At 33.2% G+C, this 24,355-nt stretch overlaps 1 long non-coding RNA gene across 1 annotated transcript; it reads right to left on the bottom strand.

The window, feature by feature from the left end:
- Positions 1 to 17,551: 17,551 nt before the first annotated feature.
- LOC139501530 (uncharacterized) lies at positions 17,552 to 22,351 on the bottom strand. The gene is made up of 3 exons (XR_011658595.1): positions 19,940 to 22,351; positions 19,297 to 19,381; positions 17,552 to 18,479 (listed from the first exon to the last, which is right to left on the bottom strand). It is a non-coding gene; the product is annotated as an uncharacterized lncRNA (long non-coding RNA).
- Positions 22,352 to 24,355: the final 2,004 nt, after the last annotated feature.

Raw genomic sequence — 24,355 nt, 5'->3', positions numbered from 1 at the left:
TCCGCTGATCCTATTGTCTCACACAAACAATGATAAAGTCTTCTGCAAATGTTTTTGTCAGTTTCCATCTGTTAAAATAAGTGAAGGTATTTATAATATGTAAACCATTGTAGGTACACTCGTTCAACCATTGCTTATTTTCCATAATGCCAAACTATCGTATCAATACGAATCAAAAGATAATGAAAGTTATATAGTGATTTAAACAGGGTTTATATAAAAATTAGAGTATTTTGTGTGAGTCGGATCTATGGACAACACAATATTATTGGATGAAATGTCGGATCTATGGAACAACACATGGTACTGGCTGAAGAGTCGGATCTATGAACAACAAAATATTATTGGATGAAATGTCGGATCTTTGGAACAACATGAAGTGGGGTTACACAGTTTTTATCCTCTCATTCTCATAGAATTCTTAAGTAATCTCTGTATCAGTTTTAACATTCCTTACCCGAAACTTAAACAGAATTACATGTAGCGTGCACTAACAGTGTACATGCATTGTAATGAATAAAGGTTTTCATTTAAAAAAATAAAACACTACTCACTTTGATCTCGCTGTGTCCATTTATCAAATTGACATAAAAGAATAAAATATCATATATATATATATATATATATCATCAACCCAACAATGTTAGATCTGTAAATTTGCTTTCGCAAATTGTATGTTGTAGAGTTGTCACTGACTCGGACGTACTTATATAAGTCTAAATTGAAAACTACGTTCAAACCTATGATTGCGTTGGATAAAAACCGTAATTTTTATACGTGTGCATGTAAAACAAATTTCGTTGTAGAAGGGTCTAAATACAGCACAAACAACATTTTCCAAAAGACCAAAAAAGTGAAAAAGTATATTTAAACAAAACGCATTTGACTAACAGGTCGAACAACTGATGCTCTTTAACCCTGCCGACTGCCATTGGTGATTGTCAAATAAAATTGATCACAAGATGTGAAAAAAATGGATCGCAATATAGATTTAATACTAAAACTTGTAGCCAAGATGTTATGCCACAAACATAAGGTGTCAATATTTTTGTTTTGTACACCAGATCCGGATTTCGACGATAAATGTCTCTTCAGTGATGTTAGGGATCGAAACGATGTTTGGAATATATATATATACGTAAAAAGAAAGGAAGTTCAAAATATCTTTACAATAGAGTTAGCTGATGGGCGTATGCATTGTGCACCAAGTGTTTCACACGGTTAGTCAGACACTTTCTATTCTTTAATAAAAGGGAAACAACCTTTGGATACGAGTTGGAAATTGTTTCATAACATGACGTCAATCTCTATACTTTGTGATGGTACTCGAAGAACTATTAAATAATCTGAAAACCTTGATAAAATATTAATTATTTGCCTATATAATCAAATCATTAAATAAACATTAATGTACAATATATGAATGTTTAATGTTTGCTCTTTCAAATCTTTAAAAAAAAATTGAAGGAACACTGCAACAGTTTTAATAATTATGTTTGCCTTGGGTTTTTTTAACTGCATACAACGCTTACAGTGCTTTGATTAAAAGAATTATGTGCCAGCTTCGTTGTTTGTTATTTCTGTTACCTGTTCTAACATCGGACTCCGACTACTTTTAACTGTTTTTTTTTCTGTGCGTTTTGCTGTATGGGTTTGTTTATTTCACATTAGCTAGAGGTATAGGGGATGGTTGAGATATGACAAAACATGTTAATCTTATCCGCACTTCTACGCATGTCCCTAGTCAGGAACCTCTATAAACCTTTTTTTATCGTTATGTGGTTTTTTTTTTTTTTTGGTTCATTTGTATGTTTCGGAATTAATGCTGCGTCCATGTCCTCGAACTGGTATACATTATTATTTAGGGACCAACTGAATTCCGCCACATGTGCGGTATTTTTTTCGCTGCGCTGAAGACCCCATTGGTGGCCATAGTCCGTTTTCTGCTATCTGGTTGTTTTGTATTTTTTGGCACATTCCCATTTTCCATTTTTGGGTGCCTTGTATGATTTTGTCTAGTATCCTGATATTACAAGATTATTACATGGCATTTTCCAATTGTATTATCATCCCAAGGGTCAATTTCAGCCCAAGAGCTTAAGGCTCGAGGGCTGATATTGACCTAGGGCTGAAATACATCCGATATGAAAAATGAAAAATGACATATTATGATCTTTTTATTGTTCTGTAGATGTATTTTGCGTCGTGAAAAAACCCTGATCAGTTTTATATTTGAATAAAATGTGAATCTTTGTGTGTAACATTTGTATAACTGCAACACCTGAGATCACCCCCAATTTTTGGCGGAGTTTGTGTTGCTCATTCATTATTTTTCTATGTTGTGTTTTGTGTACTATTGTTTATTTGTTGGTCTTTCTTTTCAGTCATGGCTTTGACAACAGTTTATTTTCGACTTATGAGTTAAAATGTCATTTTGGTATATTTCGCCTCTCTTGTAGTGTTCTGTAGATGTACAGTTTGCGTCTTGATCAGTTCTATATTTTGATTAATGTGAATTAATCTTTGTGTGTAACATTTATACCTCCAGTATTTATATCAGTTTGTGCTGTCGATTGTAATTTATGAGTTTACAATATGTGATGTTCAGTAGTTGTTTTTCTTCAAGAATCTCCCTTATACTACATTTGTTTCATAAATGAGAACAACCTGAAAATTGTGCTGTAAAACAAAGTTGATTTTTGATATAAGAGATGAGATTTATGGTTTTACCATATATCTATCAAACTTCGATTTCATTTAGATTAGGGGCTTGACACAATCTTAAACTTTACATGTTAATGTATAAACTTGCATCGAAAACCTGAATAAACACCGCGAAATAGTTTGTATATGAAAGAGAATGCAAAGCCTAACTTCTTAAAGAATTTTTGTTTTTGTTATGAATGATCATCTTTACGAGGGGTTACATTATTTGTTTTCCTAAATGTTTCAAACTTGTGGTGGTGCCATCTTTATGCATATAATTATAAGTGGTAAATATATGGCCAGAAATATGACATAATGATGCTACTGACTCAAAGTGCCGATACCAAACTTCAAATTTTAGTGCGGATTGTAAAAGTTTTGCAAACTGTGAAAGTTAAACAAAAACTTCAAGGGAAATAAGTTTTGCGTGGCTTTCTTATCGTTTCCCTAAAGTTTAACGAAATATCTAATGAAGTGATCCTTTTTTTTTACCGTTTATGTTGCACTGTTACACAACTGTCCAAGGTAAGGAGGCAGGTTAGAGGCTTACAAACATGTGAAACCCGTCACATTCTGTATGTACTGTCCCAAGTCAGGATTCTGTTGTTCGTTGGTTGTTGTTTCTTATCTGCCATAAACAAAATTATATAGTTATATTGTTTTATCACAAATCAGGGCTGGCCGTTGGTTTTCTCGTTAGAGATTATTCACATGTTCGGGATCTTTATATATAGCTTATGCTGAACACGCGTACACACGCTAAAATGTCTCGCCAGCTTTTTTAGAATAATTTTTTTCTTATAATAATGCGTTTAAGGTCAAACAACCCATGCTGGACGGACCCGTTTACCTTACAATCATTCGAGACACCAAATATAATTGACCTATAATTGCTTTATATATCTGATTGACTGACAAACCAATGAAAAATTAACATCAACTAAAATCCTTGCACATGAGGTCAAGGTAAGATGAACCCTGCCAGACAGACATCGTCAGTGGCGGATCCAGAACTTTTCAATAGGGTGCCCGCTGACTGACCTAAGGGGGGCGCTCTCCCGTCACGGCATGCTTCCGACGGCAAAGATTTCCTATATTATCAGCAAAATTTTCCGCACCACAGGGGTGGGGGCGGGGCCCCAGCCAACACCTATCCCCCTGGAACCGCCTATGATCGTTTCTCCTAACATTCATTCTCATGCCAAACATTGTATTTTCTACAGATTTTCTCTGCTTGAAAACAAATAAAAGTCATTTGTTAAAAGAAGTTCCAATATATCGTACATCATCATCGCAGTTTGATTAAAAAGCTAAGTAAGACAAGAAAATCAAAAAAATGTGTTACAAAAAAATTAATTTTATTCTTAAAATCAAACAGCTAAACTATTTTGACAATTCTCTGGACGATTTACTTGAGTTTATAATTTGGTAAAAAAAATCAGAAATTTGCCAATATCCGAACAAAGGTGTCGCCACTAGCATCTGGTAACTCAGTGGTCCAACCCCCGGACCCCCCCCCCCTTTTTTGGACGATCAATTATATTTTTTTTGCATTTGAATGGGGATATGTTAGTCTATCGCTGTGTAATCAGTAGTCTTACCATACTGTAATATATATATACAAATCTTTACCCAAGCCTTCACTAATAAGAATTAGATACATTAATACTATACTATATATAAAAATATTAATTTTCGCGAACCATTTAGGTCACGGAAATTCCAAAATATGGCATCAGTAAGGAGAGTTGTGCAAATAATGTGAATACACAGAACCCCCATCCAAATTATCTTTAGCTAAAAGTATTCATCATTTTCTATTTTATATGTACTAACAACATTCCATTTTTCTATAATTTCGATTAAAATATTCCAAAATCTGAGTTAAAAAAAGTCAAATGCCCAAAATAAACATTGTCTGATTGGTTGAAGTACTGTGGCGTCAATGATAAGCATAGCAAGCCTCGATGTAAAGCACACGCTTCACATGAATAAGGAGAGTTTTACAAATAATGTGAATACACAGATCCTCCATCCTATTTATATTTTGCTGAAAATGTTGCAATGTTCATCATTTCTGTTTTGATTCTGCTAACAACATTCCATTTTTTCTTTAATTCCGATTTATATATGTGGAACCCGCAATAAAAATAGATGGCCTCAATGATTTAAACGCAACGCAAAAAATTCCGTTGACCCTGAATTCAACGGATCGATAATAGCATCATCACCATCAACAAAATGTTTACCGTTATCTTTGTGAAATTTCAGTTATATAGTTCTTTAATTAGAGAAATTTTGGTAAGTATTACTTATTAATGTTAAGGTTCTACTGATGTGCTCCTCTAGACCTTTTTGACGGTCCGTTTTATCCCATTTATCTCTATCTCCGATGACAGTAATGTCAACCCGACCTATTCGTGTCAAAAGTGAAAATCGCATCGCTTTATTGAACTAATTTCTTCTTAAACTGTGCATGCATTATTTCTGTATTATATGATAACCAATCACATTCACGTTGCATGTTTGCATGAAAATGGTCATGTATTAGTGAATTGTAAGGGCGATGCAACTTGAGGTCAGTGCGCGATCACGTGACATTATTATTTGTAAACAAATTTAAAACATGTTCTGATCCCAGATCCCACTTACTGTTTTGTCAGATTCCCATATCCCGCTTACAGTATGTACATGAGCAATTTTCATTTTTTTGTCATTTCCGGGGTCCTGCAGAACCCCATTTCCCGTTTTCACGACAGACCTCATTTCACGTTTTCATGACACAATAATTTGACTTTCACGTTTTACGCTTGCGAAAAATTGTCAATATTGGTCACGCTTACACCCAATGAGAACCACACACTAGTCAGTATTTAACTTCACCCAAAAAGATGACTCAACTTCCCTCTATATTTAAAACCTGCATACTAATTTAAATAGCATTTGCTCCCCTTGAACACTATTTGGCCCCTTCCGTGTCATTTCCCTTTAAATTTGCTGAAAAGTCATACTTTAAGTCCATTTACAGTAACGGCTAATATTTGATTTTACCATCTTAATTTCAATTTTCATATTGAACACATTTGACCATTCAATATGAGTTCCCATGTATTTTTGTCATATATGAAGGAGGTTTTAGGTCATGTTTTCCTAAACACCTTATTGCTATTTGTCTGTCTGGATTGTTAAAACCACAAAATCAAATATTGATGAATATGCAAGTTTTCAACAATCCCGGAACATTAACAAAGATGTGTGTGAGAGGGTGAAAATTACCCTTCTGATGTACTGATATTTTTAGCACCCCAAGTGAGAATCTAACTCAGGACTTTCAGCACTGTAGCCATCGGTCTTAACCACAAGATCACGAACTCACATTTGATGAACTAATTTCTTCTATATTAACTGTACGTGCATAAATTCTGTATTATTTGATAACCAATCACATTCACGTTGCATGTTTGCATGATAATGGGTTCTGTATGAGTGAACTGTAGTGTATTGCAAAATTAATGCAAATTGTGACGTCAGTGCGCCTTCACATGACATAATTATTTGTAACCAAACCGGCTTCTCATGTAATGTAACGGTTTATTTCGTCCTCTGTGATATTTTATCCTGAGGATAATTTGTCCCGGTAATTTTTTTCCAGGCATGGTATTTCATTTCACAGGTTGATTTTTCCCAGAGGAGTGAAAATCTATCAGATTTCTGTGTTATGCGGATAGTATGTACGGGTATATATTTGCCGTATTATATTTCACAGAACCGTGTGAAAAAGAGTCCCATTAACTACTATGTAAGTTACTCTCAATCAATATATACCTGACTATAATTATAAAATGTTTACAAAGGTAAGCAACTGTCTAGGGCCAGGTAAGGGAGGGGAAAAATTAGTATTAGTACTATTTCGCAGAACGATAAACAGATGCATAGACAGACCAAGGGGGTGGGGGAAATTTAGCTTATGACATATATGTAAGAAATCATTGAAGCTTGATTGGAGTGGGCAACCCTCTGGTCCATCAGAGCCCCCACACCTTTTTGAAAAGTTCTGGATCTGCCACTGAGATTTGCAGGTTTTCTTAGTAAAGATACCTTAAAATATCACAAACTGTGTGCTTTCCAGACCATAGTTTACATTTTTTTTCATATTTTGCCGTGTCAAAATGACCTAAATTTAAAGGACAGTATATAGACCCAAAAATGGTATATCACATTCTACACATCAAGATTTTAGCAGGAAAGACTGCCATTGGAGTTTTTAACCATTGTGACTTTTTAATTTGATCTACTCCACTAATTAAAGTCGTTGAAGTAGAATATTTAATGTAGGTTTGTCCACATTTTGGTATATATTAATACATGTTTAGAAATAATGTTGAGCCTGTTCCTAGATGCCTGTTATAGACTTCAATATTTATTGTTTATTGAAAATAAATGGAATCAATTCTTTCAGAAAAGTTTAATTCTATGGAAATGTATCCCCCCTTTTATAAGTTGAAAAGGCTACATAGAGGTCAATATACAGTCTCCAACAGAAAACCAAAAAAGGAAAAATAAAGTGAATTTTGGAGAATTATTAAATGTACATGCATTTGAAATATTTAAGATATATTGTTTCAATTTTTTTAGTTCTAGGTTCCACATAACTACCATTTTAGAAAACGATTTCAATGCTAAGTCTATTAGAGGGATATTTGATTTTCATTGGTTGTAAATATGGAATCTTATTCAGTGGCAAAGGAAATAGACACTGACAAGTCTTAGATAACATTTTATATAGTTTTGAATTTTTCTTCGTCAGTTGACTAAAATTAGATGGAGGTGTGTTCTAATTTCCAACAGAGGAGCAATCAACCTATATCAATATGTGCATGAAGCAAATTGATAGTTGCTAGATACTGAATGATTATATCCACAATAAAGGTTTAACCTGTGCATATATACTTAAAACAAGATAAAAAAAAGTCATGTCTTTTTCAGGACTTCTGAATCCAATCATGTAGTATGGAATGTTATTGAGATATGGTTTGGGTGGATGGATGGTCATGAAGGACCTGTAGTACAAAGTATATCACTGGATTTAGCTCTTTGTCTAAGTGTATTATTAAAGTACTTTGCTTTGAGCTGAGTTCATTGTTATGCAATTCATTCTTTGTGAAATTAAGATTTGACAGACAACTCTAATGGACAAGGATTTGTCAAAGTAGTATCATCTCTATGTACAATGTAAGTATTCAGGAGATAAAAGCATTCTATTTTGATTTGAACCATACATTTTATAAAAAAAGTGGGAACAAATTTACCGGACAATGCTACTCCCACTACTTGCAATATGATGCTAGGTTGTTTTAGTACATCTGTATTGCCTGCTGATGACTCGGCCCTGAGTGTAAACGGTCCTTCAATTAGGAGGGAAAAAAATTATAAGGCCTATCCAGTCTAAGGGAGCTACCATTTGATTTTTATGGGGGGAGCTAGGATGAAATTTGAAAAAAAAGGCAGGACAGGATTTTGAGTAAAAAAAAAAAGGCAGGATGAGCAACTTGGCAAAAAAAAAAAAAAGGCAGGATGACAATTGTTGTAAAAAAGTCAGGATAAGCTAAGAAAAAAAGAGGCAGGACCGAATAGACTGAAAAATAAAAAGGCAGGACAGAGATTACAACTAAAAAAAAAGGCAGGACAAAATTTTTCATCCTACCCCCCCCCCCCCCCCCCCCCCCCCCCCCCATAAAAATCAAAGGGTAGCTCCCTAATCGATTTCTAAAACTATACTTCATTGCACATGTTCAACATTTTTATACAACCACAAAAAATTTGGGGTCGTAAATTGGTATCCTGTCCGAAAGATGGTTTCTGGATAATAACTTTATTATAAGTCAACAGAAATCAACAAAATTATAACACAACGTTTATAACCACAAAGGGAAGCTTGGAATTGATTTTGGGGGTTATGGTCCCTAAGGTTTAGGAATAAGGGGTACAAAGGTGCCCAAAACAAGCTTTAATCTAGTGTCGGTTTAAAAAGTTGTGTATAAGTATTTCAATTGTTCTGAAATTGTACCACAATGTTTAATACCATAAGTAGAAGGTTCGGATATATTGTGTGGGTTATGGGACAAACAGTCTAATAATTACGGACCAAAAACAAACATTTTTGTAAATTCAAGACCCTTAATTGGAGTTTGTCCAGAATGGTTCTTGAATTACCTAATACCAATGCTTTATGAAATCTTCTTTGAAAATTGGAGTTATCTTTCTTTGTTCAGTCAACTTAAATCAATTATACAATATACAATGCAATATTCACTTTATTACCAACTAATAAATTAAAGCAGTCATTAATAACCATTCAGTGATTGCAAGCACTTTCTAGGGTATGCCCTTTTACAAATGGAAAAATTATACATTTTTTTAGTTTCTGATCTCTTAACTGAAGTTTGTCTCCTCTAAATGTTTCTCATTTCAGAAATTAAAAAGAAAATTTCTTTAGATATTTTTGTTTGAAAGGATTAATATTCAGCAGCATAGTGAATTGCTCCTAACACAAAAGCAAAACAAATATTTAAGTTCATTAGACCACATTCATTCTGTGTCAGAAACCTAAGCTGTGTCATCTATTTAATCACAATTCAAACTCAGAGCTGTTTCCAGCTTGAATGTTGTGTCAATACTAGCCCCAACTGTTCAGGCTTCGACCTCTGCAGTCGTATAAAGCTGGGCTCTGCGGAGCATCTGGTCCATTCATTTGTTTATTTTTCAATTTGTGTGAATTAACATAGTTACAGTAAATGCTAATTACTGCACTTTCATACCACAACAAATATTGTATTGGTACATGTATCACTCAAATGTGTATCCATATAACAAAAAAAATGAAAAGGAATAATTTTGCATTACCTTTTGAATACTATGACTTTTTAGATATGTAGACATATTAAGACTCATTAGTAGATGTTGATAATATTGGCTTAAAATGCTTGAAATTCTATCAGATTACTTTTGGAGCAGTTATGAGTTTTGAAATTAGAAAGATCATATCATATGCAACAAGTGTAGTAAGTTTCAAGTTGATTGGAATTCAGCTTCATCAAAAACTACTTTGACCAAAAACTTTAACCTGAAACTCCCACTTCCATTTTCTATGTTCAATGGACCGTGAAATTGGGGTCAAAAGTCTAATTTGGCTTTAAAATTAGAAAGATCATATCATAATGAACATGTGTACTAAGTTTCGAGTTGATTGGACTTCAGCTTCATCAAAAACTACCTTGACCAAAAACTTTAACCTAAAGCGGGACAAACGAACGAACGGACCCACAGACCAGAAAACATAATGCCTATCTACTATTGTAGGTGGGGGCATAAAAAATTTAATAAATAACACTCATAATGCTCAGATTGGTTGTCATCGTGCAACATAGTTAATAACACCATATAGAAAAAACATAGAACTCATTTTGTCATAAGACACTGTCAAACATCCATACATACTATCCACACTCATCTGTGTCCACACTTGTATAAAATATAAATTAATATGTTCTGATTATATGCTCTATGGTGTTATTGTTAAAATGTAAAAAAAAAAACGTTCGAGTTATCCCTCTTTGTACATAACAGGTCAACTGACTTACTAGTATGATTATATCAATTTCATGATGAATCATTCCCTATCAGACAGTTGTTAGAATGGATGGATGAAAGTAGTATATCATATTTCTCTCTATGTAATCATTAATATGCCTGATTTTTTCTCACACTAAGAACCTTTAGTTAGTCTGTATATAATTCTTTCTAGAGTTTTTTTTTTATCACAGACCCTATTAATGATTTCATTTTGGCCCCAATATTTTGTTCTTATGTAAACACATTTCTTCACAGGACAAGGTTTGTTATTCTTTATTTTATTGGGGTTTTTTTGGTTTGAAAAGTTTTAAGGATTATTTTAGATTTTGGCAAAACATTGTTATTCTACAAATTCTGACCACAAACAATTGGTGGCAATTAAGAATGTCATTCTGTATATTATGCTATGATACTCAATAAATTAATCACATAAAACAGTGACTAGTAGGGTGCACATTTGCAGATAGATATATATATAGATATGTATTTGTTACCTTTTTTTAACCTCATTTAAAGATTTCATATGTGGCTCCACCCCTTGCCTATTAAAATTATGGTGAAAAGTTAAAGATAGGGTACATGAGGAATATTCTAACATAAATATTTGTTGGTGTCACTGAGGGTGGCCACTGTTCATTTTTTTTCAAATAGTGGTCAGATATTTTGCAAAATTACAACAAAAATCAGTTTTAGTGAATCTATTTAAATCTTCTTTAACTGAAATAATTAGACATTTTAACATATGCCTTCTTCAAATTATCAAAACATTTGAAAATGTTTAGATGTTGGGTCAAAAATTGGGAGTTTTAATAAAAAAAAAAAAAAATCAGATTGATATACTGTGTAAATATTCACTGCAAAAAACTGAGTAAATCTATAAGTAAAATATTGAAAAAGCAAAAATCATATTTTCTAAATTTGGTTAGACATTTCATCTCTTTCATCATAAGTATTAAACTGCAGTAGACACAGAGATTTGTCTCGCCCTTATGTTATTAAGTATACTGCAAATGTTTAGATAGAAATGCAATCTTTTAACGCGTCAACTATGCAGAACATACAAAGTAACTGCTAGTACTCTAAGATCTGTACTTAGTGTCTTTTTGTTGTTGTACCCTGCCTGTCGTCCACTTTGATAAGTATTTTTATTTCAGTATCCATCTGATGAGTAAAGCCTTTTTCAACTGATTTTTATAGTTTGTTCATATGTTGTACGGATACACCACTGTCCCAGTTTAGGAGGAGGGTTGTGATCCTGTTCATATGTTGTACGGATACACCACTAGACCAGTTTAAGGGGGGGTGGGTGTGTGATCCTGTTCATATATTGCATGGATACACCACTGGCCCAGTTTATGAGGAGGGTTGCAATCCTGTTCATATGTTGTACAGATACATCACTAGCCCAGTTTAGGGGGAGGGTTGTGATCCTGTTCATATGTTGTACGGATACACCACTAGCCCCGTTTAGGAGGAGGGTTGTGATCCTGTTCATATGTTGCATGGATACACCACTGGCCCAGTTTAAGAGGCGGGTTGCAATCCTGTTCATGTTGTACGGATACATCACTAGCCCAGTTTAAGAGGAGTGCTAGCATGTCTGACTTTGCCATATTCTGTATGTTTGCACGTCCCAAGTCAGGAGCCTGTAACTCAGTGGTTGTTGTTTGTTGATGTGTTACATATTTGTCTTCCCTTCATTTTTTGTACATAAATTAGGCCATTAGTTTTCTTGTTATTGTTTTACATTTGTCATTTTCAGGGCCTTTTATAGCCAACTATGTGGTATGAGTTTTGCTCATTGTTGAAGGTCATAAAGCGACCTATAGCTGTTATTTTCTGTGTCATTTGGTCTCTTGTGGACTGGAGAGTTGTCTCATTAGCAATCATACCCCATCTTCATTTTTTTACATGACTGAAGGTGCAGGGCCAAATAACCCCTTTGAAAATTGCAAATGCCAATACAACTGCATAGTTAATACCATTGACTTCTCATATGTAAGTTCCCTTTAAACTGACAAACACAAACTTTACCATCTGAACAATGCAAAAGTCAATAAACTATGGGTGGCAGGGTCATATAATAGGGAATGCTATTACAGTTGCATACTAAATATCATTGACTTAGCATTATTGGTTATTGTAAATTCAGAAATTATTGCGAGGTTTTTATTATTGCAAAAATGGGACAGAGTTGTAAAATCAAATAATTTAAACTTGCATTTTGAAATATTTTATATGAATTAGACAGGTTTTTTCTCAAATCGCATTTAAGTCTAAACTGAAAAAATTGCAATAATAAATGCACGCAATAATTTCTGAATTTACTGTTATCATAAACTGATCTAATCACGACTTCAAAATGTAAACTATGCAATTTAAAGGACTGATGGGGCTGGGCCAATAAAATACAATGGAAATGAGATGTGACACCTTACTGACAATCACTAAACATGTAAATTCAGCTCGTTTCAAAGTCAATAGACCATAACTGAAGGGGCAGGGCCTAATAATCTCCATAAACTTGAGATGTGCCAATGCTAATACGACTGCATATCAAATACCACTGACCTACCAATTGTGGTTCTCCTTGAATTGACTTATTAGCAAACTTTTACATGTAATCTAAGCAGAGATGTTTTATGTGTTGGCTCTCCAATACCGTAATTGGGAAACAAAACATATGGAATAATTTGGAATAGCACTTTATACTTATACATTAACTATTGCTGAAATCATACCACAAAAATAGACAATTGTTGTGAAATGTTCCAAAGATACAGTCCAGAAATGAATTACTAGGACCCTTTATAAGTGGACTAACAAATTATTTGGGGGTTTCCATGTATTGATTTACCATATCCAAGTTTAGTTCCTAGCAAGGCTCTGTGTGCGACAATACTGCTTCTGCACTGCTTTTAGTTTGTTTTGGTATATGTGACATTAAACTTAAAGACATCATATTTGATAGGATCTTTCTCATTAAATAACATATATCCAAATTTAGGTGAGGTCTACTGAAATCACTAGCCTGTCAACGCTGAGGTTGTAAGTTCTAACCCTGCATGTGGCAAGTGCACTCGACTTATCTTAATTGAGTATAATTGTCAGTTTTCCTGTCGAAGGTTGTGGTTCTCTAATGCACTACCACTAGCCAATTAATCCAAATAAAGATTAAATTGCAGCAAAATTCCTTGAAGTTCACCAAAAAATTTGTGAGGGTTCCACAGAACCCAGTGTCTCACCTACTTTTGCTGTTAATCACAGGCTCAACAAAAATGAGGAAAAAAATCAATAAAAATATTCCTCTGGATGCTATCTTATGATCATAAACAAGCTTCTGTCAAAGTTTAATACAAATCCAAAATAGTATAAGAAAGTTATTAAAATTTTAAAAACTTTAACCACATAGTGAAAGCGTTGTTTCCTGGCAGAAAATCCAAGTCCATTTAAAGTAAAATACTGAAAAAATGGATTTTTTTTCTTCAAAATTTACTTCTGGAAACTATCTTATGATCATAAACAAGCTTCTGTCCAAGTTTGGTACAAATCCAAAATAGTATAAGAAAGTTATAAAAATTTTAAAACTTTAACCACAGAGTGAAAGTGTTGTTTCCTAGCAGAAAATCTAATATAAAAAAGAAGATGTGGTATGATTGCCAATGAGACAACTGTCCACAAGACATTTACAACTATAGGTCACCGTACGGCCTTCAGCAATGAGCAAAGCCCATACCGCATAGTCAGCTATAAAAGGCCCCGATAAGACAATGTAAAATATTTTAAACGAGAAAACAAATATGTAACACATAAACAAACGACAACCACTGAATTACAGGCTCCTGACTTGGGACAGGCACATACATAAATAATGTGGCAGGGTTTAACATGTAAGCGGGATCTTAACCCTCCCCCTAACCTGGGACAGTGGTATAACACTGTACATTTAGTCCATTTAAAAGTAAAATACTGAAAAAATGGATTTTTTTTTTCACAAAAATTGCTACTGGATTAACTATCTTATGATCATAAACAAGCTTCTGTCCATGTTTGGTATAAACCCAGGATAGTTTAACCACAGAGTGAATGTAATGTTTCCCAGCAGAAAAACTAAGTCCATTTATAAGTAAAATACAGATAAAATGGAATTCTATTTTTACAAAATTTACCTCTGGATACTAGCTTTTGACAATAAACAATCATCTGTCTAAGTTTGGTAGAAATCAAGTATAGTTAAGAAAGTTATTAAAATTTCAAAAACTTTAACCTGATGGAGTGAATATTTGTGGACGCCGCCAACGGAATGTAGGATTGCTAATAGTCTCACTTTTCGACTAAAGTCGAAGGCTCGACAAAAACCTTTCACTTCCATTTTTGGTCTGTGGCTTCAACATTTTAACCTCAAAATCAACTATAGATCAACATATCCTTAATCAATATTCTGATTCCAGCCAACCAGTCTATAAAATAAGATGTGGTATGATTGCCTATGAGACAACTAGTCTATCAATGCTCCAAAGTTCAAATAAGGCTGATTATTAGCAGCCGTATACGTTGCTATACAACCTTCAACAATGAGCAAAATCCATATTGTATATCAGGAAGTTGACTATATAATGCCCAGGACAAAACAAGGGGAGATAATTCAAACCAAGAAAGCTATTAACAGAAATAGTTCATGAAAAACAAATATGACAGACGAGTACTTCTCCTAAATGATGTGTCCTTGGCATTGAAGCTGCAAATACCAGTTTTCTGTCTGACCTTGCCTCAAGGACATAGTCAATCATCCAAACTGATGAATTATGCTAGGGTCAAGATATTTGTAACAAACTCGTACCTTTGAAGAGGAACTAAATAAGAACCTTTCAATTTTTCAACAAAACAGAAACATTTCTATGTAATTCCATGGTCTTTATTAAAAGAGAAGACAAAAATATGACAAATCATAGAAAAACATGCACCCTGCATTAAACAAGAGTGCACACGCTGAAATGTCTCGCCTTCTATACCAATCATTGATATTATGTTGATAGTCCTAAGTATAAAGCTAAACTGTTACATAAACTTAACATTAACCAAGATAACTAAACAAAGACCAATGAACCTTGAAAATGAGGTCAAGGTCAGATGAACCATACCAGGCAGACATGTACAGCTAACAATGCTTCTATACAACATATATAGTTGACCCATTACTTATAGTTTAAGAAAAATAGACCAAAAAACAAAAACTTAACACTGTGCAATGAACCATGAAAATGAGGTCACGGCCAAATAAAACCTGCGCGACTGACATAAAGATCATAAAGTATTTCCATACACCAAATATAATTGACCTATGGCATATAGTATTAGATAAAAAGACCAAAACTCAAAAACTTAACTTTGACCACTGGACCATGAAAATGAGGTCAAGGTCACATGACATCTGCCGGCTACACATGTACACCTTACAATCATTCCATACAACAAATATAGTAGACCTATTGCATATAGTATGAGGAAAACAGACCAAAACACAAAAACTTAACTATAACCACTGAACCATGAAAATGAGGTCAAGGTCAGATGACACCTGCCAGTTGGACATGTACACCTTACAGTCCTTCCATACACCGAATATACTAGCCCTATTGCTTATAGTATCTGAGATATGGACTTGACCACCAAAACTTAACCTTGTTCGCTGATCCATGAAATGAGGTCGAGGTCAAGTGAAAACTGTCTGACAGACATGAGGACCTTGCAAGGTACGCACATATCAAATATAGTTATCCTATTACTTATAATAAGAGAGAATTCAACATTACAAAAAATTTGAACTTTTTTTTCAAGTGGTCACTGAACCATGAAAATGAGGTCAAGGACATTGGACATGTGACTGACGGAAACTTCGTAACATGAAGCATCTATATACAAATTATGAAGCATCCAGGTCTTCCACCTTCTAAAATATAAAGCTTTTAAGAAGTGAGCTAACACCGCCGCCGCCGCCGGATCACTATCCCTATGTCGAGCTTTCTGCAACAAAAGTTGCAGGCTCGACAAAAACCCAATAGGTAAAAAGCATGGGTGTTTTATTGTAACAGATATTTCACATGTTCATTTGTCATGAACAAACAAGGTTATTACTTGCAGTATTTTACTTGATTAATAATACTTTATATCATATTGTGATTATAACATGTACAATTTAAACAATTTCAGCATTTAACATTTCTTTTCTTTTACAGTGGGAAAGTTCAATTTAATCAATTTCATGGACAGGGTTTTTCATTTTGTTAGATAAACCTTTGTAAAACAGGCACAATTTTGTAGCATATAAAATGAAGATATATATATAGAGGTAAATTTCCATTTAGTATAAGACAGAGCTGAAGAAACACAATTTTTTTAGTTTAATAAATCTTAATCAATAGCACCTTTAAATATTGGAGATTAATCTTGTTACACAGAAATTAGTATCTTAATAATTCTGTGACACTTAATTAAAATCAATCAATCATTACTCCCAATAAGAAACCTTAATCTATAACTACTTATTAAAAGGGTGGGGGTGGGGGTGGGGTTGGGAATGGAAGTGAATCAGAAACTTTAAATAAGGCTGTTGACTAAGCTGTAGCCATTATTCTGCAGTCATTATATTTGGGACATGAAACTGGGCTGGGGGCAAATAATATCAGATGCATTTTTGTAGATGATGACTTGTAAATATAATTTGAAATCCCCATGTCAAACCAAACCCCTTAATGCATTATCTAGACCTCTGTTTACAAGCTTTTTTTTTACAGAGCTCTAAAGAATACTTTCATCTTACTTTATATACATCTGATATAACTTATCTAACTTACATTGATACATAAAAAAACTTATATATTCTTAATTGTTGACCTTCCGTGCAGTGACAGAATTTACAAGTATGAAGAGAAAAGCAGGGGTAATCCCTCCCCTTATGCCTCAATCTCAGCCTGCTAGTCTCTCCATTCACCAATAAATGTTAGTCAAGAAGGCAACTAAAGCAATTCTATAAAAAAAATAACATATAACATTTTATACACAAAAAATATCAGATGCATAAAAAAAAAATCATTTAAAATATAGCGAAAATATTTAACCCACATTTCATACCACCCAGTTATTATCTAGAACTCTGTTTACAATTATTTTTTTTTTTTTTTTTTTTTTTTTTTTTTTTCTGTTCTTTTTTACATTTTATTTTACAGAGCTCCAAATAACAAGTATACATCTGATATGAACAACATTTGTACAAAACCTTGACCAAAGGAACTAACCAGTATGAAAAGATAAGCAGGGGTATTCCCTCCCCTTATACCCATTTCTCAGCCTGCCAGTCTTCCCATTCATCACAACTGGTGTTCCTGATAATTTACAGAACACTATAAAAAAAAGAGTGTTGTACATCTAGATTGGACATAGTGTGATGATAACTATAAAGGTCATATACACTTGCAGTGCATCCTTAATTTTGTCCTATGCTGAATAGTTGTAGTTAATCTTTAACTCTTATCAATCAAATGTGAATAAATACAATTTGAAATTCATCGAATAGCAGCTTTGTCTGTTTTCCCTGTTTGTCCTTCATTCACAGAAAAAGGATTTAATTATTTTAATGAAATAATGTGAAACTCTGTCTCAAATAAATGTTTATACAATTTCCATTTTAATGATATTTCTTTCTAAATAGTAATCATAAATGTATTCAAGATTGCATAATGAAACTACAAAATACCACAAATTATTATTTTTTTACTTTTTTTTTACATTCCACACAGATTTATTCTAATGTAACCAAACATCTTCGAAAAAAGAGATTTAAACCAATGGCACCTGCCTGATTGTTCTTGCTGGTCACATCAAAGTCTTAACATTAAACTGCTTCATGACCATTTAATTAGGGAGAACTGATGGTCTCTGAAATTCTAATGTAATCAACATGTCTGGTTAAAAAGACATAAATCTTTACAATTGACTCTCTCCTATCCTTCCTCTCTCTCTCTCTTTCTGTTGATTTTAACAAGAATAATAATACACTATATTGTGTCAATAATGTTTCCAAGTTCATCTAAATGGCAAAATTCTTCTATATCAGTTGATTTGTAAATTCCCAAGCAGTTAATCTACAGAGAAACAACAAAATGTCAATTAAAACATAGAAATTAAATTCACAAAATAACAGATTTAATTCTTATTGATGTGTCAGAAATTATTCATACCATATATACATATAAGATTGATTGATTGTTGTATGCTTAATGTCCAGTGGCAAATATTTCATGCATATTTACCATGACATTTTAATTTTGCATTAAACATAACCTATAACTCAGAAATGAGAGTATTAAATCTTGCTAAGTAGCATCAATGTTTCTTTTCAAAATTCAAACATTGAAATAAATTTGGCCAAGACTTTAACAGTATGATAAACAAAGGTATGATGATAAACAAGTTTCCATTGTATAATTGCAGGAGCAATTTATTATTTGGCATAAATAAATAAAATACGAAAATAAGCAAGCATAATGAACGAGGTTGTTAAATGTGATCGATATATGCCTTTTTAGTGCTTCTTTATTAAATATTTGTTTGTTTTTGTTGCGATTAAGATTGCGACACTGTGTTGTTGACTGCTGAACCCCTATTTTGACATTTTTACCTATCATGTTTTATTCACGCATTGTTGTCAATATAATGGAATTTGTTGGGATTTTCATACAAGTGAGATGTTTAGCGCTATAAAACCAGGTTCAATCCACCATTTTCTACAGAAGAAAATGTCTGTACATTTTTGTACCAATTAATTTAATATGATATTTGTAGTCAATTCTTTTGATTTGCCATTTGATTAGGGACTTTCTGTTTTGAATTTGCCTCGGAGTTCAGTATTTTAGCGATTTAACATTTGTTTATTACCATTTTGTTTTACTGTAAACTCACCTTGAAGTTGGTAATATAGTTCTTCCAGGTCCTACTGTCCTCAGATCTTGTAATAGATCACATACAATTCTTATTTCCTGGATATCTGAAGAAGAAAAAATTATGTTGAACAGCCACATTCTTAAAAAGGCTTATATGGAATTTTAATTATAATTAAAAGTAGGACAATTTTTCACCCAAGTATAATAAAACATCCAATCAGGTACATACATGTTGTTTTTAAATTTACCAGGCTGATTTTTTTGTAATGAAGACCTTTGGCTCTATTACACATTCATTATATCTTTTTCAAAATACTCAAAATAACCTAAATGCTTATATAAGGTTAATAAACATCAGTGGATGTCGTTTGTTTTAGTTTTACATATTTGTTTTTTCGTTAATTTTTGGTACACAAGTTAGCAAGGCCGTTTATATTTTCTCGTTTGAATTGTTTTACATTTTCATTTCGGGGCCTTTTATAGCGGACTATGTGGTATGGGCTTTGCTCATTGTTGAAGGCCGCACAGTGACCTATAATTGTTAATTTTTTGATAATTTGGTCTCTTGTTGAGAGTTGTCTGATTGGCAATCCTACCACATCTTTTTTACATCTACATGTAATCACATTCAGTGTAATGTTATGTATTTTGAGTATAATTACCTCGTCTTTTGTATGTAACAGCTTCAGACCCAGTTGTGATGTGCCTTTCTGTGAGATTTATCAGTTTATAGTCCACTAGCACTGTCCATCTACATGAATACTGGTCACATCAATATAAATGTCAATAATTCACTTGCTGGTTCCAAGGCTGGTGTCAATATTTACTTGTCGGTCGAATTCCAAAGCTGTTCGATCCTGAATTTAGTCTATTCACTAAAAGTCAGTCAGTTCCATCATTTGAATATTTCATTGTCCACTATTCTGACTGGTCATATATAACATCATACAATAAGTCCATTAAGTCAATACATTTAAAACTGGTTATTATTAGAATATTTCATTATCACTATAGTTGTTACCTATTTGATTCCACACATCTTCTATGCTAGTGCCTTTACTGGTATATCTTTTTTTTTATTTGGCAAAAAAATCAAAAGTGGTTACTTACTGGGGGATTTTCAGAAAATTTTGAATTTGAGATTTATAGCAAGCTTTTTCTACTTGCTAAATGATAAGATTATTTCTAAAATAATTTTATTAAAAGAAAGGGCAACTTTAATCATAAATTGCTGAATATGTTAACTATCAGCTGTAGGGGAGCTTACAAAGTATACATAAATTGTTATTTGGATGGAGAGTTGTCTCATTGGCACTCACACCACATCTTCCTACATCTATAAAGTATACATAAAATCTACATGAAAGAAAGATAACTCATGCAGCCTTGTGGTTCAATCTCTGGTTAATAGTTCTCAATGGCATTCTTACCAAATCTCATTGGCATTCTAATCACATCTCATTGGAATTCAAACCACATCTCATTGGCATTTTAACCACATCTCATTGGCATTCTTACCACATCTCATTGGCATCCTTACTACATCTCATTGGCATTCTTACCAAATTGTATTGGCATAAATACCACAACTCATTTACATTCTGAGTGCATCACATAAGCACTATTACCACATCTCCTTAGCTTTATTACCACATCTCATGTGCATTCTTAGCACATCTCATTAGCTTTATTACCACATATCATGTGCATTCTTAATGCAACTCATTAGCTTTATTACCACATCTCATTTGCATTCTTAGTGCATCTCATTAGCTTTACTACCACATCTCATGTGCATTCTCAGTGAATCTCATTAGCTTTACTACCACAACTCATTTGCATTCTTAGTGTATCTCATTAACTTTATTGGCACATCCATAAGCTTTATTACCACATCTCATTGGCTTTCTAAGCGCATCTCATTAGCTTTATACCACATCTTATTTGCATTCTTAGTGCATCTCATTAATTGTATTAACACATCTCATTGGCATTTTTAGAACATCTCATTTGCATTCTTAGTGTATCTCATTAACTTTATTGGCACATCCATAAGCTTTATTACCACATCTCATTGGCTTTCTAAGCACATCTCATTAGCTTTATTACCACATCTCATTTGCATTCTTAGTGCATCTCATTAGCTTTACTACCACATCTCATGTGCATTCTCAGTGAATCTCATTAGCTTTACTACCACAACTCATTTGCATTCTTAGTGTATCTCATTAACTTTATTGGCACATCCATAAGCTTTATTACCACATCTCATTGGCTTTCTAAGCACATCTCATTAGCTTTATACCACATCTTATTTGCATTCTTAGTGCATCTCATTAATTGTATTAACACATCTCATTGGCATTTTTAGAACATCTCATTTGCATTCTTAGTGTATCTCATTAACTTTATTGGCACATCCATAAGCTTTATTACCACATCTCATTGGCTTTCTAAGCACATCTCATTAGCTTTATACCACATCTTATTTGCATTCTCAGTGCCTCTCATTAGTTGTATTAACACATCTCATTGGCATTTTTAGCACATCTCATTGGCATTCTTAGCACATTTCATTGGCATTCTTAGCACATCTCATTGGCATTCTTAGCACATTATTAGCTTTATTCAAAACCACATCTCATTGGCATATTGACCACATCTCATCTTTTCATTCTTCATTGATCACTGGACCAATTATTTTATTAATTTAGAGAATATACCTTTAACACATTTTTAAATTGCTTTTCTGAAAATCTTTCCAAAAATATTATCAGAGTACCCGTTATAAGATATTGATCCAAAGTTGTTGTAAAGGATTTATTTCAATATGTTTATCTCCCCTTGTAAAGGATTTATTTCAATATGTTTATCTCCCCTTGAATTGGACAATTTGGTAAAGGATGTTTTTTGTTTAATCAGACGTCAACACTTTTAATCAGCAATACCTCAAACCAGTACAAACATTTCAACAGAAACTTAGGACAACATTTACAGACACTGAAGGTCGGTGGTTTTTCAGGTGCCATTTATATGGCTTCTGCCACCAATAAAAACTGGCAGCCTTGTAATAGCTAGGACTCACTGCCTGTACTACAAGTGGCGTTGAAACAGTCATATCTATCAAGAATAGATAAATAACTTGTAAGTTACTGAATTATGACAGGCTAGACTGGCTGTTGTTATACAAATTGTTAAGGGAGTTTTCCAAGGCAAACATTTATTATGCCTCATTTATGGTCATTATGTTTTCTTGTCTGTGCGTCTGTTTGTTAGTTTGTCTGTCCCGCTTCAGGTTAAAGTTTTCGGTTGAGGTAGTTTTTGATGAAGTTGAAGTCCAACCAACTTGAAACTTAGTACACATGTTCCCTATGGTATCATCGTTCTAATTTTAAGGCCAAATTAAGAGTTTTTTTCTCCATTTTCAAAGTCCAATGAACATAGAATATGATAGTGCGGATGGGGCATCTGTGTACTATGGACACAATCTTATATGTCTTTACCAAATAGGAAGAGAGAAAGGGTTCAGAGGCAGAACCAGCAATCTTTAAAAAAAAAAGGGGGGGATCCAACCCAGGAGAAAGTGTGGGTTTTAAATATATATCCCCATTCAAATGCATTATCATTAAAAAAAAAAAAAAGGGGGGGGGGGGGGGGGGGGTTCCAACCCCAACCCCTGGATCGGCCACTGGGGTCACAAACATTTTACAGACTTGGAAATAATTTTGAAATGTAATAGACCCATTATTTAAAACAAGGACTTTCAGACTGGATTTGCATACCAAAAAAAAAAATTGGTTTGTATTCCTACTCATATTCATATTGTTAACAAGAAGTTCTCTTTTTTGACTGAATACATTAACTTTACAAGAAGACATATCCCTCTACAAGACTAGTACCTTAAACCCTTATCTGAAAACTCACTCCATCAATCTCTATTCTCTCTCCCCTATCCCCTCCCCTCTCATTTCTCTCCCTCTCTTGTCTTCCATCCTTAAACCTATTTAATTAAGTACCAATTGTTAGTAATGGTTAGTGTTGATACGTTAAGAATAAGATGTATTTATATTAAGATACAAGTCCTGTAGAGGGATGGATAATTTTGCATGGAGACATACTTTTCGATTAAATATTTTGATTAACTTTTCAAACCAAAATATTTTTAAACCAAATATAAAAATTTATGTTTTCTGTTACTACTAGGAATTGAACAACAGAATGAGTAACAGTTCATTTTCAAATAAACAAAAATAAAATGAATATGAATATATTTTAAAAAGAATACTTTTCACTACCAATTAAAACCTCCTCAATGGTCCTATGCTTGCCTGATATGTTGGAGGTAAAGGGCTCTAGCCAATGTATGGACAAACTAAAGACTTTAAAAGGGATATGTGCTGCTTCTCCCTTAAGCAAGTAGTATTTAAAAGTAAGAGCAAAGTCTAGTTGACTCTGAGTCAGAATAATGTATGCCGGAAGGGTTGGAGATCTTTCTCCGACTAACACTCTTTACTTTGGGAAATTCCCAAAATTATACTGATAAACCTTGCATTACGAAATTGGTATCTTAAATGTTCTGTTCTGAAAGTTCCTTTAAAAACTGTAAAATGGTTTTGGAATAGCTGATACATATATGTTCTACGTCTGATTTTTAAGGGCAATTTGATCTAAAATTTGAAAATTTGAAAAATTATTTCACCCTTTTTTTAACTTAATCTTTAACATCAAACATGAATTATGGTTTTATAAAAATTTAAAGGGAATATAGCATTATTCCTTTTCATTTATAAATTTCCATATTATTTTATCTTGAAATTTCCAAATGAAGGACAAAAGGTATTAACATTATTTATCTTTATTTAAAATGTAATTTAACTTATTTTTTGACGTTTTTTTGTTTGTGTTGTTGGTTGCTATTCACTTACATATATCAAAACAATCCTCAGAAAATAAAAGTGTATACTCTTAAAAAGGTATCATGATACAATTAAATTCAAAATTCAAGTTAAAAGAATGTATCCATTCCGTATCATGATATAATTAAATTCAAAATTCAAGTTAAAAGAATGTATCCATTC

Source organism: Mytilus edulis, chromosome 13 (genome assembly GCF_963676685.1).
Source record: "Mytilus edulis chromosome 13, xbMytEdul2.2, whole genome shotgun sequence".
In the NCBI taxonomy this organism is placed as follows: Eukaryota; Metazoa; Mollusca; class Bivalvia; order Mytilida; family Mytilidae; genus Mytilus; species Mytilus edulis.
Note: the sequence above shows the minus strand (reverse complement) of the source record. Positions and strands in the feature narration are given on the sequence as shown.